At 37.1% G+C, this 16214-nt stretch overlaps 1 protein-coding gene across 1 annotated transcript in view; it reads right to left on the bottom strand.

The window, feature by feature from the left end:
• Window positions 1–16214, bottom strand: part of LOC103256854 (polypeptide N-acetylgalactosaminyltransferase-like 6) — a gene marked incomplete at its 3' end in the record, with an annotated part of 116020 nt that overhangs the window by 93215 nt on the left and 6591 nt on the right. The gene's annotated exons all lie outside the window — the stretch shown is intronic.

Below are 16214 nucleotides of genomic sequence, written 5' to 3'. Positions count from 1 at the left end.
TGGTGGACATGGTACCCAGTGGGTAGTTTTCTGCCTTAGACCCCTCTTTCCTCTCTTTAGGATTCTTCCTCTATCTGTTTTTGTGTGTTATTAAAATAATGGTGAATGTTGTGTATTTTCAAGTTTTGCTCATGACTTGGGGGAAAATGAAGCCTCTTTCTTTGGAAGGGCTTCTACAGATTCTGAATTCCAGACAACGTGTTATAGAACTTCTTGTTTGCAACAAGAAGGGCATTCTCTTTTAGGTCTTAGATCCACTGGGGGAAGCAAGAGGACCTGTGCTTAGTGTCTGGTACATGGTGGGTCTTGAGCATTTTTTCTGATGCAGGAGACTTACAAGCCCACTGCAGTGCCTCTTTTGTTTTTTCTTCTCTCTCCTTCAGCTTCCAGGCAAATGTGAAAGTTGGTAGTTCATTTGAGTGCCGATCACACCCTTCCTTCTCCTCTGGCATGGTTATTGGGCCAAAAAGAAACAACCGATGGAGCATTAGTTGCTTGTTGGATTTCTTGTTTATTGTGGAATCTTACTTTGCAACCTCTCTCTGACCTGTTCCCATTTTGAACTGCTGATAACCAATTTCAGTCCTGTTGTACCTCCCCAAAATTCAACTGATGTCACCATCTTCTTCTCAGCTATTAAAAGCACATCTCAAAACTAGCAGTGTGCCTAGGAATATGTGTCTGTATTTAGGGACTGGGGACCACTGAGAGTCGCAGCTTCCTGTTCCCAAGAAACGATAAAAAAATAATTATTACAAATCACAACCGCAGCTTGTTGGCACTACTATATGTAGACACTATCTGAATGTCAGCTGTGGCCTCCATGTCCCTCTTCTGACTACACTGGGTAAGTCTGACAGAACTAAGAAAACTATACAAAATTTTTATGGAAAAAAAAAGTGAGGTGGCTAGTACATCCAGTAGTAGCTGGGATAAAGCTCATGAAGATATATATGTTATTTCTATTTTAATCAATAGTTGGGGCATGGGGAATAAGCTTAATTCTATATCCATGATGCGCATCATAAAGAAGACAAATATGAATAACATTCCATTAAAATGTATCTATACATGCAGGATCTATTATGCCAGTATTCATTTTTCCGTTTTTAAAATTTGGCTTATTTAGAAAGTAAATTAGAGAGAGAGAGAGAGAGAGAAACAGAGGGAGAAAGAAACAGAGAGAGGAAACCTCCCCAAGGTAGAGGAGGGGGCCAAAGCTAGGAACACATGGTAGCCATAGTTCAAAGGAGCAATGTGGTCAGACCATAGCTTAGCAAAACAATGGCTAATGACTGGAGAGAAAGAGGAGATTCACCTCTCCAAAGTAGGGGAGAGGGCCAAAGCTAAGAAAACACGACAACAACAGCTCAAAGAACACATGGCCTGGCCGACAATGTTCTTTAAAATGTTACCAAAATGTCAGCTTCAGTGTGAACGAAATCTTCAAAATGTAAGCTTCTGTAGTTGTTGTGATGGTAGTTGAAGGGTCATGCATGGACAAGTTTTAAACAGCAGATGAGAGCTTGGGTTCAAAAAATGCAACAGGGAGTGAAATTGCTGGCTGAAGCCAAGCTCCATATGGCATACACTGCCAAAACTTCTGAGAAAAGATGAAGGTGAAAAAAAGTCTCTCCTGTGTTTGTCTTAATCTTGGAAATGATTGGGTAAAATTTTCTTTCCTGAGATTTCACATTCCCAGGCCTTTTCTGTCTATCTTTCTCAATTGGATGCACATTTATATTTCCTCCATGGACTGATAAATTCTCACCAAAAAATAACATAAAAGGTATACAGCTATTGATGATACTCCGACTCTTAGGTTGCCATGCAGAAGCAAAAGTAAAATTCATCTGGAGAGATATAGCCTCAATGGATATTTCAGAAGATTGTCACAGATAAAGCCCTACCAAAGAAGAACTCACAACCAAAATACATGAAGAATTATTGCACCATGAGTAGAGTCAGGAAGGTCACATGTATGCACATGTACTCCCCCCTAACACACACACCAGGATTAGACTAAAACAATTCAGTTAACAGAATGATTCAGAAAAGACTGTAAAGCAAATATTATCAGAGTAATTTAAACTAGGAAATTTAAGTGTAAAAAGGAATCACTATATAGAGACATGAATCAGAACTACTTAGGAAATACTGTAGAACTTCTAGAAATAGAAAGTCTTACCAAAATTTGAATTTAAGTAAACATATTTGAAAAGCATATTTTGAACAGTCAAAATTCTATTTTTATAGGGCCTGATATTTGGAAACTGGACTTCCAGAAGAAGGGAAAGAACGGAAGACCGTTGTATTTAAAATAACGTCAAATGAGGACTTTCCAGAATTGATAAAAAACATAATTTCCAGATTCAAGAGCACAAACGAGTCTCACAAAGAATAGATAAATGTATTTAGACCTAGACATGCCGTATGACGCTTCAGAATCCAAAGACAAATCATAACCTTCAGAAATAACCCACCAATAAACAATCATAGGACTGAAGGCAGAATCCCCAACAGCAACCATATAGGGAGAAAGAATATTTTTCTTTTGGCATCAAAAACACAAGAGGAGATCTTGCCCAATCAGAATTTATTTTTACAAAAATTGTGTTTATTCTTTTTTTTTTTTTTTTTTTTTTGAGTTGGAGTCTCACTTGATCGCCCAGACTGAGTGCAGTGGCCGCTCCCGGCCACCGCAGCCTCGCCTGCTGGGCTCCAGCGATCCTTCCGCCTCAGCCTTCCAAGTAGCTGGAATTACAGGCACGCGCTACGACGCCTGGCTGATTTTTTGATTTATTGTAGAGATGAGGTCTTGCTGCCCAGGCGGGTCTCGAACCCGCGGGCTCAGGCAATCCACTCACCCCAGCCTCCCAAAGGCGTGGGATTACAGGCTGAGCCACAGAGCCCGGCTGTGTTTATTCTTACGTGGTTAAACTTCAGTCACCATCAAAGTGATCTCCATTTGATGCAATATGCTTATCGAGATGCTTTTGTTACTGCTAAATTTGAACTCATCAATTTGGATGCCTTTTAGCACTTCTGCTATTTTTTGTTTCATCTCTTCCACATCAGCAAAACATTTCCCTTTGAAGACATTTTTCATCCCGGGAAATAAAAAAACAAAGTCACTTGGGCAAGATGGGGTTAATAGGGAGTGTGGGTCATGGGGTCATGTTGTTTTTGGTCAAAAACTGCTGAACACTCAGCACAATGTGGGCAGATGTGCTCATAAATCGCCCATTGTGAAATGGGCGAACACATTGAAAGAATGTCCAATACAAATTAACTGAAGCCAAACAGCCTCTCACAACAACACTAGCAGATACACTGATGCGGATGAGTTTCTAGAACACTTACCTTGTGGAGGAAACCACTACTGAAAGGGATCTACTCTCTCAAAATAATTCCGGTTTATTTTGGGGTCCCTCTTATAATTCTAGGCATGGCATCAAGTAAGTCTTTCCAGTAATATCAAGTCAATAAGATGTTCAAGAAATAATTTTTGCCCAAGCAAGAAGAATACATTGATTCAGAGCTAAAATGGTTTCAGGATTTCAACTCTAAAGTGCCTTAAAGGTAGAAACATTCTTATTCCTAATTAAATACTGAGAATGTGACACAGGGCCTGGAGCTTGGTGGGTGATCACTAAATATTTGTTGAATTCATAAATATATGAATGGAAGAAGTATAAACTATATGAAGATGCCCATATTAGGCATGATTATGTTAGTAAACCAATAATACATCTACAACTAAGTGATCTCAGATAGGTTTCTTTGCAGGCCTAATTATAAATAAATTAGCACACAGTCATATTCTAAAAGGGAAGATCTTCTGCTTTATATGTTTTAGACTGTATGAGACATATAAAAGAGCTAATTTCCTATTTTGTTGTTTTCTTTTTCATGCCCCTGTACTGAACTTCAAACATAGTCCATCTCTTACAAATGAAAATTAACTTCAAGTATTTCTGTTGAAATGCCAAACATACATTTCTAAAGCCTCCATTTTCTACAAAGCTGCTCAATAAATAGGGGAAAGAAAGGCTGTGAAAGATCACTTAAAAGCTATGGAATTTTGTAACCAGGACTCAGACAGAAGAATAACATTAATAAAAATACTGCCATGTTTAAATTGCTGCTGCCATGTGCATGTAGGAACAATCAATTATCAGTCAACTGAAACCTTACAGTTGGTGTTTCTTCCTTTAACATCTACATGTTCAGATTCATTTTCTATACGAAAGACCAACTTCTTGAAAAAATAAAAACTGAGTAAGATTGTAGACTTTCAATCAACCATTTTTTATGTTTGTAGGGTGGCAGCAGTATATTTATAGCTGCTTCATTTGCATTCTCTCAGGTAGTAAAAAATGCAAAGTGTAGCAATCCTTGATGCCACTAAGCAAGTGCATTTTAAATAAAAGAAATTGCTGTAGAATTTTATTTTAATTAAGAACTTTATGTATTGCTAGAGTTTTCATTTACTTTTAAGAAAGCTTGCCCTAATCACTTAAAATATTTATCTTCTAGGGAAAAAAAAGTGTGAACAAACAAACATGACTTCAGCATTACACTGATATCCTTTCTTTATTTGTCAATTGCAAGTGAGCTAATCAGTGTTAAGATCAACAAAACTCCTTAATTTTGCAGCATAACAGAACAAGGTGTGCTTTAGAATGTTTTCTGGACCTCAGAGAACAGTTGTTTTTTTCCCCTGGAAATATAAAAGTCAATGAAGTAAGTAAGTCACTGCTTTTTCAGAATGCATTCTAATGTGGGAATAAGCACCATAAATCTATTAAATGAATCTATCAATGACTATTAGAAAAATATCAGGTGGCAACATGTGCTCTGAAGAAAAATAATAGGATTGTGGCAATTTGCTGACAAGCTGAAAGACAAGATGGAAACAGTTGGGGAGATGGAGGGAGTAATATTCTAGGTAGAGAAAAGAGTTTGTGAAAAGGCAAATAGTGAAAAGGACATGAAGACTTTAAAGAAACTACCTGGGTTTATGTGTTGAGAATTTAGTCTTCTGGGATGGGGAGGGGGAATTATAAAACAAGAGATTAGAAAGGTGGCAAGTTCAGATTTTGTTTTAAAGTCACATTAAGAATTTTGAGTTTTATGCATATCGATGACAAGTACATGTTAATTTGAACTGGGTTAAGTGGGGAACTAACAGATTGACCTACAGTTTTAAAATATTATTCTGGTCACTGTGAGGATAATGGATTACAGAGGCAGGCATAAAGTGAGACCAGTTAGGAGGCTATCCCAGAAGTTCAGATAAACAATGATGAAAGTTTGGACTAAGGTGTTACAAATGGAAAAATAGATACATTCACAAAACAGCTACAGGTAGAGATGACTGTCATTGCTGCTGGACTGTATTTGCAGGAAAAATGAAAGACAGAAGATTGAAATCTAGGACAACTTTTAGGTTTGAAAAGTGAGACAAATAATAGTGATTTTCATAAACATTGGGGAATTTGGTGGTTGTGAAATATTTCTTAAAATGAGCATGATATATTGTTAAGTAAAGGCACTTTGTAAATCAACATGTCCTTGCAGTCTCAATTCTGTTGCAAAATATTCTTCATATATTCATAGACATAGAATTGGAAGATGTGCACTAAAATGATCCGCTCTAGCAAAATACCTGTAAGTAGAAGGTGTTGAAATATCAAGAAAAAGAGATTCTATTTATTCTTTTCTCCTCTTTCTTTCTCAATTACTTATTATGACTTCCCACTTGCTTCATATATTTTTAAAATTTGAAGCCGGGCTCGGTGGCTCAGCCTGTAATCCCGCACCTTTGGGAGGCTGAGGTGAGTGGATTGCCTGAGCCCGTGGGTTCGAGACCCCCCTGGGCAGCGAGACCTCATCTCTACAATAAATCAAAAAATCAGCAGGGCATGGTAGCGCATGCCTGTAATTCCAGCTACTCGGAAGGCTGAGGTGGAAGGATCGCCGGAGCCCAGCAGGTCAAGGCTGCGGTGGCCGGGAGCGGCCACTGCACTCCATTCTGGGTGACAGAGTGAGACTCCAACACAAAAAAAAAAAAGAAAAAGAAAAGAAATAAAGGGGACCTCTCAAAACTGGAATTATCTTTTGGACGGTGGTCTCCTTGTAGTACAGGCTTCCCTGGCTGGGTAACTGTTCTAGGAACCACTTGGCATCAGTGTACCTGCTAGCGTTGTTGTGAGAGGCTGCATTCAACTTCAGTGAATCTTTTTTGGAGATTCTTTCAACACATTTGCCCATTTCATGATGAGTGACTTATGAGTGCATCTGCCCACATTGTGCTGAGTGTTCAGCAGTTTTTAACCAACAACAGCGTGACCTCTGTGCCCTACCCTCCCTATTCACTCCATCTCGCCTCAAGTGAATTTTTTGTTTGTTTCCTTGGATGAAAAAATGTTTTCAAAGGGAAACATTTTGCTCATGTGGAAGAGGTGAAACAAAAAATGGCAGAAGCACGAAAAGGCATGGAAATTGGAGTTCAAAAATCATTTTGAGCAGTGGAAAAAGTGTCTTGATAGGTGTATTACATCAAATGGAGAGTACTTTGAATGTGACTGAAGTTTAAACATGTAAGAATAAATACACAAGTTTTAATAAACAAATCCTGAGGTTTTTTTAGTACCTTCTCATATATGCAGTATGTTTATTATTTCAAGCATAAAAGTAAAATGTGGTCATTAGAGGACACCTGGAAAAATATCAAGGCAAGAAGAATAAAATTAAAATGACCATAGTCTCACAATTATCCAGATGTAATCACAGTTAAGAATTGGTGTGTACCTTTTCAAAGCAGTTGCAGTGTGAGTATATATGTGTATGTATAGGATTATGTAAATGCATGCATTTATTGAGAATATAAATAAGCCTATAATATGTACCAAAAGACAAAATAAAGAAGAAGAGGGCAAAGAAAAAAAGACAATAGTTAGTAGAAATATTTAAACAATAATAGAAATATGTAAAGGCCCACATTATAGTCTATCTGGAAATCTATGACATTAATTTCCCACAGTCAAAAACAGCATACACTTTAAAATACTTTCTGTCCTTAATATGCTGAAAAACTACTATTACCTTTAGCTTCAACTAACTGAACAAGCCCTAGTGATGATTTTTCTCTTCACATGGTACTACAGTGATTGAAATAAATACCAGGGGAACCACTCTCATGCACCTACAAACCAAGTTGTAGTAACTCTAGCAATTTGGAGCACTGGCGGGTTATCAAGACCATGAAAACTAAGTTGAGCAGTATTCTAAATACTTTTGTCAGAGATAGCATAATTGTACATTTGAAGAATTTTTGTGTTTCAAATACCAACTTTCTGGAGGAAATGAATCATACAGTTCCTTGTGACATTAAATAATTGTTTAAAATATAAACTTATCTCTTAAGGACACAAGCCCCTACAGCACAGCTCTTTGGGGTATCTTATAAAAGCAAATTAGTTTCTATTGTGTTTGAATTTCTGCCATCCCTTTTAGTTGTAATTTAATGTAATAAATGTTATTAAATGACTGAATAACTTTAAAAACCAATCAAGTGTTTAAACACATAAATAAAAGCACAACTCTATAAAATCCCATCTAAAATGAGAGAAGTTTAAAACAAAAGTCGAAGTTTAGAAAATATATTTGTTGATGATGATTAAGTCAGTTAAGACAAGCCAAACTTATATGGATTTGATAATATTTATCTCTTCTCTTGTTGGTATTAAAATCCGGTGCACTGTGAAATATACGACTATTTAAAAACAAACTTGTAGAACAAATTAGTTTTAAATCCTTTATGCTAGTGTCACTCTCCTTCCCGTTTCTTTTTAGTTTTTTCCTTGCATCATTAATTTTATTTATTTATTTTTAATTTTTTTATTTTAAAGATGTAGGGTATTATGCAGCCATCAAAGACAAACACACGAACTTCGCAGCAACTTGGATGGATTTAGAGTCTATAATACTCAGTGATCTATCACAGAAACAAAGAAAAAAGTACCAAATGTTCTCACTCATAAGTGGACCGTGAACATTTACAATAAGAAAGGGATTGGCAGTAGCAGGGCACTGATAGGAGTGGGGAGAGTATAACATAGCAATGGGTACCTGATCTCATGCCATGCAAAGTGGGGGCCAAAGGGAGGCCCAAACTTTACCTGTATGATAGCTACTTATACACCTAATCCTTCCCATTTCTTTATTATTCTTTTGTTTTATATTGTTCACATGAATTTTATTTTACACTTTATAAAAGAAGTTAAAATATTTAGTTGGAGGATTAAAAGCAAACATTTCCAGGTCCTTTGTGGGTATGGGAGATGTGGGGAAGATGTGTGTGTGTGTGTGTGTGTGTGTGTGTGTGTGTGTGTGTGTGTGTGTGTATGTGTGTGTGAGTGTGTGTGTAAACTTCTCAAATCCAAGAGAAAAAATGTATTAATAGAACAAAGAGCAAGTACAGAAGATAAAGAAAAATGACTTTTGTATTATCAGAATTTCCAAGGTAGGCTTGAGTTAAAAGACAGCCTCAGCCTTTACCGATGTCTAATTAATACCATGCACTATTTTTGTGTTTCAACTATACTGAGGAATGCATATTATTTTTCCTTTACTGTAAATCAACCTAAGTTTGCCATTTTTATTGTTGACATTTTTTAGCACAAATGAATGACATCTTATCCAGAGGCAATGTACATTTCTGTGTGTATTCAGCCACGATCCTGTGTAAATTAACAGAAACTATTGTTAGAAGAATGTTGATTTCTTATCATAAAGAAGCCTACAGTATCAGTAGTGGAAAGGATTAACCTGTGTTCTGTAGTCTTGGTCACTGACTTCTTGGCTGATAGTTTATGTAGGAGCTTCTGTTAGATTATGCACAAACGTGGCCACGTTGTAGTGTTCATTAGGCTTTTGCCACAGAAACATTCAAATAACTAATGTTTCATCCACAGAAACACATTCAAGTAACTAATGTTTTCCTCACCAGTAATACACATCTTCATTTTAATGTCTATAAGAATTGTCGCTACTAGCTTCTAAAGCAAAAAAACAATTCAGAGAAATCCAGGAAAAATCTGCATTTAGTGACATGTATTTCATTATTAACTATGCTTCATGAAAAAGACATATTTAAAGCAGATGTACTGATTGTAACACACTCACAAATCTCAGAGAAAGCAAATTGATGTGACCATCTATTACGATCACAATGTGACCTCCTAGTCAAATACAAGCTTGCAGAATGACACTGTCTCACTTCAGAAATGCCACCCATTTTATCCGCTGATATTTGGTATTATCTTAGTAGCGAGTTAAAGAATGGCAGAACTTTGCATGACTGTCAGTTCTCCTTTTGAGACTACCTAAATGCTTGTCACTGTGAAATGGACAATCTCAATTTAAAGCAGATGCCCATATGTGAGTCCCATATCTAACTCGTTTATGACATCCGCCTACCTTTACATTGGTCATGACACTCTTTGACATTCTTATGATAAGCCATCTCCACATTTGAAATAGGTTTCTTCCTTCCTTCCTTCTACCCTCCCTCCCTATCTCCCTCGCTCCTCTCCCCTCCCCTTCCCTCCCCTCCCCTCCCCTTCACTTCCCTTTTCTTGCCCTAGTCCAGGCAATGCCTTTCTCCTCTAGTTATCCCTCAAGGCCTAATATAATTCCTACTTCCCACGGGACGCTTTCTCTGATCACACTATTCCATGCAGAGACATGGGTTTACATGGTTCAGTGCTATTTTAAATGCAAAATGTAAAATGCAGTATCTTTATTCTGGTAGAGTAGGTGAAATAATTCTCAGTATTTCACAAACAGCCTTTCTTTTTATCATTCCAAACTTTTTTTTTCTTTTAGATTTGCTCTCATATTTTCATATACAAGCATAAATATTAGGTTGAACTCTAGGAAATCACCGCTTATGTAGATCAGAATGTTAGGATATCATCAACTTCATATGGTTTCAAAATAATATGGCTATTTTATCATGAAAGACAAAATATCTTCTTATGCTTCTAATGAGATGTGACCTTGAGGAATTCTGTGCCTTCCTGCTTTCATCCTTGTCCGCAAGTGACTTTAGAGCAATCCTACTTTCTGAAAGCCTCTCTATCCTTGGTAGGATGACATGTTATTTTGAACTCTTAATATTCAGTTTTTCTTGAATATGCCACTTTTACTTTAAAACTACACATTTTTTTTTAAAAAAAGCTTTTCTAGTCTTCTTCTCTCTATCTGGTAATTTTTTAGTACACATTGCCTGTGATATTTTTCTTTATATTTCCTTATACTGATTTTTTTTTTTTTTTATTCTTGGGTTGGATTTTTTTTTCTAAAACATTTTACTCAGAAACACTATACGGATAATATATATTCCTCAATCTTGTGTGTACTGTATGATATACATATACTCTTGTTAAATTTCCAGAGTTGCAGATTAAGATTTTAATGCCAGACTGATTTTTCTTTCATACATAACTTTTTACTTCTGCCAGGAGACTTGAAAAGGATGACTTTTCCATAAATTCAGAAATTTTACTACTATCTGCTTAGATTCGTATTTTTTAAATCATTATTTCCTGTCATGCTTTCAGTCTTTGGACTAAAGTCTTTTTTGAGATCTGTGATATTTTCTCATAATTGTTTAATTATTATCCATTTTTCCTTTGCTTTTTTTTTAATGATGGGCCTATTCAACGTTTTAACCTTTCCACCCATAATTTTTGTCTCTTCCTGACCTATTGTGACACATCTTTACATTTGATCTCCCTGTCCACTAATTTGTGTCTCAAAAGAGACAATCTACTTCTTTTATACTTGCATTAAATATTTTAAATCAAAAGCCACATTTTTAGTTTGGGAGTCCTTTTTTATAGTTTCATTGACCTATTTGGATATCTTTCTGCTGTTGTCAGTGTTGCCACCCAGGCTGCCTTTCTCTCCTGAGGTTCTATTTCATCAGGTTTTGACTCTTTTGAGTGATCCCCTTGTGTTCCTCTCTCCAGTTGTCAGCACCCAAAGGTGCTACTCTTGGCTTGCTCTCTTGGAATCTAGCCCACCTGTCCCTTCTTGGCAGCAATACCACAGCCCGTGAAGGGTCATTAAGTCATCTCTAGTTTTCAAGTTGCTATCAGCGTGAAGCCCTCCTGCTGCTCCCAGGACCAGGTGTGGGGAGGAGTCTACTTGCTGACAAGTTCAGAATGCTCCAGCCTGGTGTGCTGCCTTTCCCTGGCCTGTAGAGCATTAATTCCTTCTCTGTTCAGATCTGTTTGGGCCTTGTAACAGCTAATTTTATATGTCAACTTGGCTGGGCCCTGGTGATCAGATTTTTAATCAAACATTATTCTGGATGTTTCTTTGAGTTTGTTTGCTTTTAATGAGATTGACATTTAAATTGGTGAACACGGAGTAAAACAAATTACACTCTCTAATGTGGAAGGAGCTTATCCAACTAGTTGAATGCCTTAGTAGAATAAAGACTAACCTCTCTGAGCAAGAAGGAATTCAGCCATCAGACTGCCTTTGGACTCACGCTGCAACATGCCCTGCCACTTCTGCCTGTCTGCCTCCACCTTCAGATTTAGAACGTACAAAACTCCCATAAACTGTGAGCTAATTCCTTAAAATAAAACTCTTTATAAACAAATACACACCCTGTTGGTTGTGCTTTGCTGGACAATCCTGATGAATACAAGCTTTGGCCACATCATCCTGACCCCAACCCCTCTTTATTACAAAAGAGGTACTTGGTATCTAATCAGAATAATGAGAAGACCATAAAAATTGACCGAATTTCTCAGTGTGTTCCAAGTGTCTGCTGTGTTTATTGATCCCTTCTGAATAATGATCAACAATGATTCATAAAACAAGACTTGCTGTGTTTTGTGCCAAGTTCTCTTTTGACTATGGCCAAAGTTTTTCAAGCACAGGTTACTGTGAGACCATCTCATGTCCATCTGTCCTGCCGGTCTCCAGGAAGATTTTACCTCCTGCAGTAATCTAAAGCTACTGGTGACTGTTCCAGCCAGTGGCATCCTTACTTCTAGGGGCGTTTTGCCTGAATACACAATGGAGACACAATGAGAGAGTTAATGAGTTGTTAGGGAAGGAAAAATAGAAGCAGGAGACATCCAAGACACAGGCAGGAGAGCTAGATTCATGCCAGACAGGGCTCTGCTAAAGGACAGTCCTTGTTTGCATCTGCAAGGTGGCTATGAGGTTACTAAAACACCATGGTGGCTGACAACTCCTTCTGGAGTCCAGGAAGTTTGCTGGTGAAAGTATTTTCTGCTTTCAGCACTTTCGTGATTACAGTAAGTCCCCTACATACAAACGGGTTTCATTCTGAGAGCTCATTCGTAAGTCCAACAAAGTCAGTTAGGCATCCAACCAACACAGTCAGCTATATAGTAACATACTGTAATAGGTTTATAATGCTTTTCACACAAATAATATGTAAAAAACAAATATGCAGTACTGTACAGTAAAGGACACAAAAGCACAACCACTTGTAGAGGATGCATGCACATGACACTGTATACCAGACACTTGAACTGAACTTATGTGATTGGACATGCAAACACACGTTCACATCTCTGAACGTTCGCAACTTTAAGGTTTGTCTGTAGGGAACTTACTGTATTGTTAAAAATGTTATTTGCTGACTAAAGTAATCTGACTATGTATTTATTCCTTTGAATAAACAGGAACTAATATATTGTTAATGTTTCAAACACATTTGAAAGTATCTTTAAACAGTCAGAAAATCTTGTTAGGATTGTCTATTTCATTTTAATAGGAGTACATTGTTCTTTTTCAAATATGTTTTATTCTTTGTAAAAAATAAAATAAAAATAAAGTTTTAAAAAAGCTTTGTGTTATTTCCAGGACACTAGTAGATTAGGGGAAAGCAAGACATACAACACCTTGTTGGAATCTATCTGATGTCAATTTCCAGCCGGATTTAAGAGTCTTACAGCTGAGTCCTTTTAAGAGAAGAGCTGCTTGAGAGAGTTGTTTGTGTGAGTGTCTCCGTGAGGGACAGAACAGCAAGTCCTGTGATTACTTGTCTCAGTGACTCAATGACAGAAAACAACACAAGGCAGGAGAGACGTTCTCCTACATCTCAACGGAACTGCCAAGTGGAAGGCTGAGCAAATGTAGGATAATGCTTTAGGGACACGCTGATGTGTGGTTTAGGAATTCTGGAGATAGGACAGTGTCTCCAGGCCTGAGGCGAGAGACTGAATTTGAGTGTCTGTCAGATATCAGTTGTCAATGCTGTGACCAGCGTGAACACATATTGACATCAGTGATTAGTAAACTTGCATGTGACCTTCAAGGGGCTTAGAATAGGGTAGGTTTTGTAGAGAAGATACTGGTGGGTCCCATATGGAGAGAAAAAGTTGGAGAAATTAAGTCATCACTGTTTATATGATCTCATGATACCATAAACAGATGAGGTGCAGGGAAACTGAGTTTCATGGGTTATAAATAGTAGGTAGTAGAAGTGACATCAATCAATACAGAGGTAAGAAGTGGTACATATAGAGTTACCCTGGAACTCACTGGAGTTGTGGTGTGGGTATCAGTTTGACTGTGGTGTGTGTGTGTGTGTGTGTGTGTGTGTGTGTGTGTGTGTGTGTGCGCGCGTGTGTAACATAATATATAATAGATAGATTGATAATCACTCAACTTCATATAGATGATGTATATAAAGCACTTGACTTTTTGAATTTGTTTCTTCATGCTAAAATAGCATTAATCATTGACCACCCATTATTCATAGGGCTTTTGTGAGAAATGCATAGACAGTGTGAGATAAATTACTGCCCTGCAGTAAAGCAACATGCATATAGAAATAATAAAATTGGGCCAGGCTTATTAGTGGCTCAGCCTGCAATCCCAGCACTTTGGGAGGCTGAAGCAAGAGGATTGCCTAAGCTTGTGGGTTCGCGATCAGCCCGGGCAACTTGACGAGACCTCATCTCTACAATAAATAAAAAAAGTAGCCGGGCATGGTAGCGCGTGTCTGTAGTTCCAGCTACTTGGAGTACTGATGTGGAAGGATTGCTGGAGCCCAGCAGGTTGACGCTGGAGTGGCCGTGAGAGTGCCACTGCACGCCAGCCTGGGTGACACAGTGAGACTCCAACACACACACACAAAAGAAATAATAAAATTAGAGAAATTCTAGCACAAAGTAGAGATGGAAGGATTTGTAGTAAGAAATGCTGGGTCTTCGTCATAAGTGTGACCTGACATTGCAAGTTTGTTTTGATTATCAAAATGCTAGTAATGTGTATGTCAGAAAGTTTATAAAATTATTAGATTGAATATAATTCTATGGTTACAAAACACAAGAATGTTAAATACCCATCCAATATAAAAGTTAAATGACAATCCAATAAATTTTTTTGTTTGTCAAACTTTTGTCACGATTTCAAAAGTTATTCTTTGATAATTGTTATTGCTTAAAGCAAACAGAAAATAATTATATAAGCACAAGCGGATTCTACTCATAATATCTATATCCAAATTGATATCTACTACCAAATTCTATTAGATTGTTATCTAGGCCAATGTCTATTAAGCTAATCTCATCATTCTAGTTCATAATGAATTTGGATCCCTTAGGCTCAACTGGTCACCATGGAAATTTAAATTATTTTTAAATGCCCAATAACACCAATTTCAGTGTGGGTTCCTGGTCATTTCTCATTAGTACACCAAACACTGGATTAAATTAAATTCATTATCCATTAGATCTTATTTACCCATTTTTTATAATAGATATGTTCTATAAACAATGCAAGCTTGGTATACAAAGCTTTGGGTAGAGAAGTTTTTCTTTAAAATAATATGATCCCAGTTCTGGGTTTTATAATTTCTGAGGACCATTATGCCATAATTCTGTGGCTACAAAGTGTCAGAAGGGACAGTTGCTTTTGTCTGGCATGATCTGCTCAGGCGTAGAACATTGTGTTACACTGGCACGTCTGGTTCTGAAGTCAGTCTCTGGAAAGTGTCTTTGGTTATCTCTGGAGCTGGCACTTTCCTTCTGTAGTGAATTAACGCACATTTCTTTTGTATCACTCAATAGGTACTGGAGCCAAGAACACCCCTGACTCCCCACTGCCAAATTTGGGCCATGACCTAGATATGAATTTAGAAGATATACAAGTAATCACTTTAATCTCTATGAAGTTCTGTCTCAAATACAATGCTTTGCTTTCAGGATAATCTGGGTTCAATGGAATTACAGTTCCTCAACTCATGGGAAACTCTCTGGCAGTGTAGTATTAATATGTTACAGAGATTTTATTAATGTCATGATGGTAACATCACAGTCTCAGATAATCACAAACGTGTTCTCTAATTTTAGTTCTTCCTAGAACTCATACATGCTGAATAAGTATATAAACTGTAACTCTAAATGTAAGGGTAACTTTAAATCCTACTAGCAAAAAATAAAGCCACATTAACACTGCCAAATCTAACTTCATGGAGTTTCATGAGCAGAGCTGCTATTAGCAGGAAAATGAGCACTGGGGTTGAGGTAAAAATGTTAGATACAGTTGGTATTAGAGTTTCTGTGTGGCAAAGTGCTAGAATAAACAGATTTCATCCTTATAGGAAACGGTTAAAACTGGGAAGAATAAAATTGGACAAAATGCTTCAGGAAAATGAAGGTCAGGCATAAAATCAATTTAACCTTAGGCTACTTGATCCATTTCTGCTCCAATCCTTTGCTTTACTAGATGTTTCTCATCTTTTCCTCCCCCCCCCTTATCAGAACCAGTTTTCCTTCAGCAGAATATGTTTTTGTGTCTTCATGATCAAGGGTTATGATCTACTTATATGACTCTTCACAAATGAGGGACAAGCCAGAAACAATTTGATAGTAATCACAATTACCACCACATGAAAGGGATTTTTGACAAACATTAATGCTATACTAAGAAGGAAGCTAATTTGTGGCAGAAGCTCACAAAATGTTTGTCTTATATTATAAACCCTAAAGCAAAGCAAGAGAACTCTACTTGAGTAAAAGTTTATATGAACTCCAGAGTGAAAATTTGGGGGGGACAGTTTGTATTAATTGAATAATTGAATAGATTTGCATAATTTGAAATTATAAAAAAAACCTGTAAGTCATATAGGCATAGGAATCAGGGTT

Source organism: Carlito syrichta, unplaced genomic scaffold, assembly GCF_000164805.1.
Source record: "Carlito syrichta isolate Samal-C Ts95f unplaced genomic scaffold, Tarsius_syrichta-2.0.1 Scaffold297035, whole genome shotgun sequence".
In the NCBI taxonomy this organism is placed as follows: Eukaryota; Metazoa; Chordata; class Mammalia; order Primates; family Tarsiidae; genus Carlito; species Carlito syrichta.
Note: the sequence above shows the minus strand (reverse complement) of the source record. Positions and strands in the feature narration are given on the sequence as shown.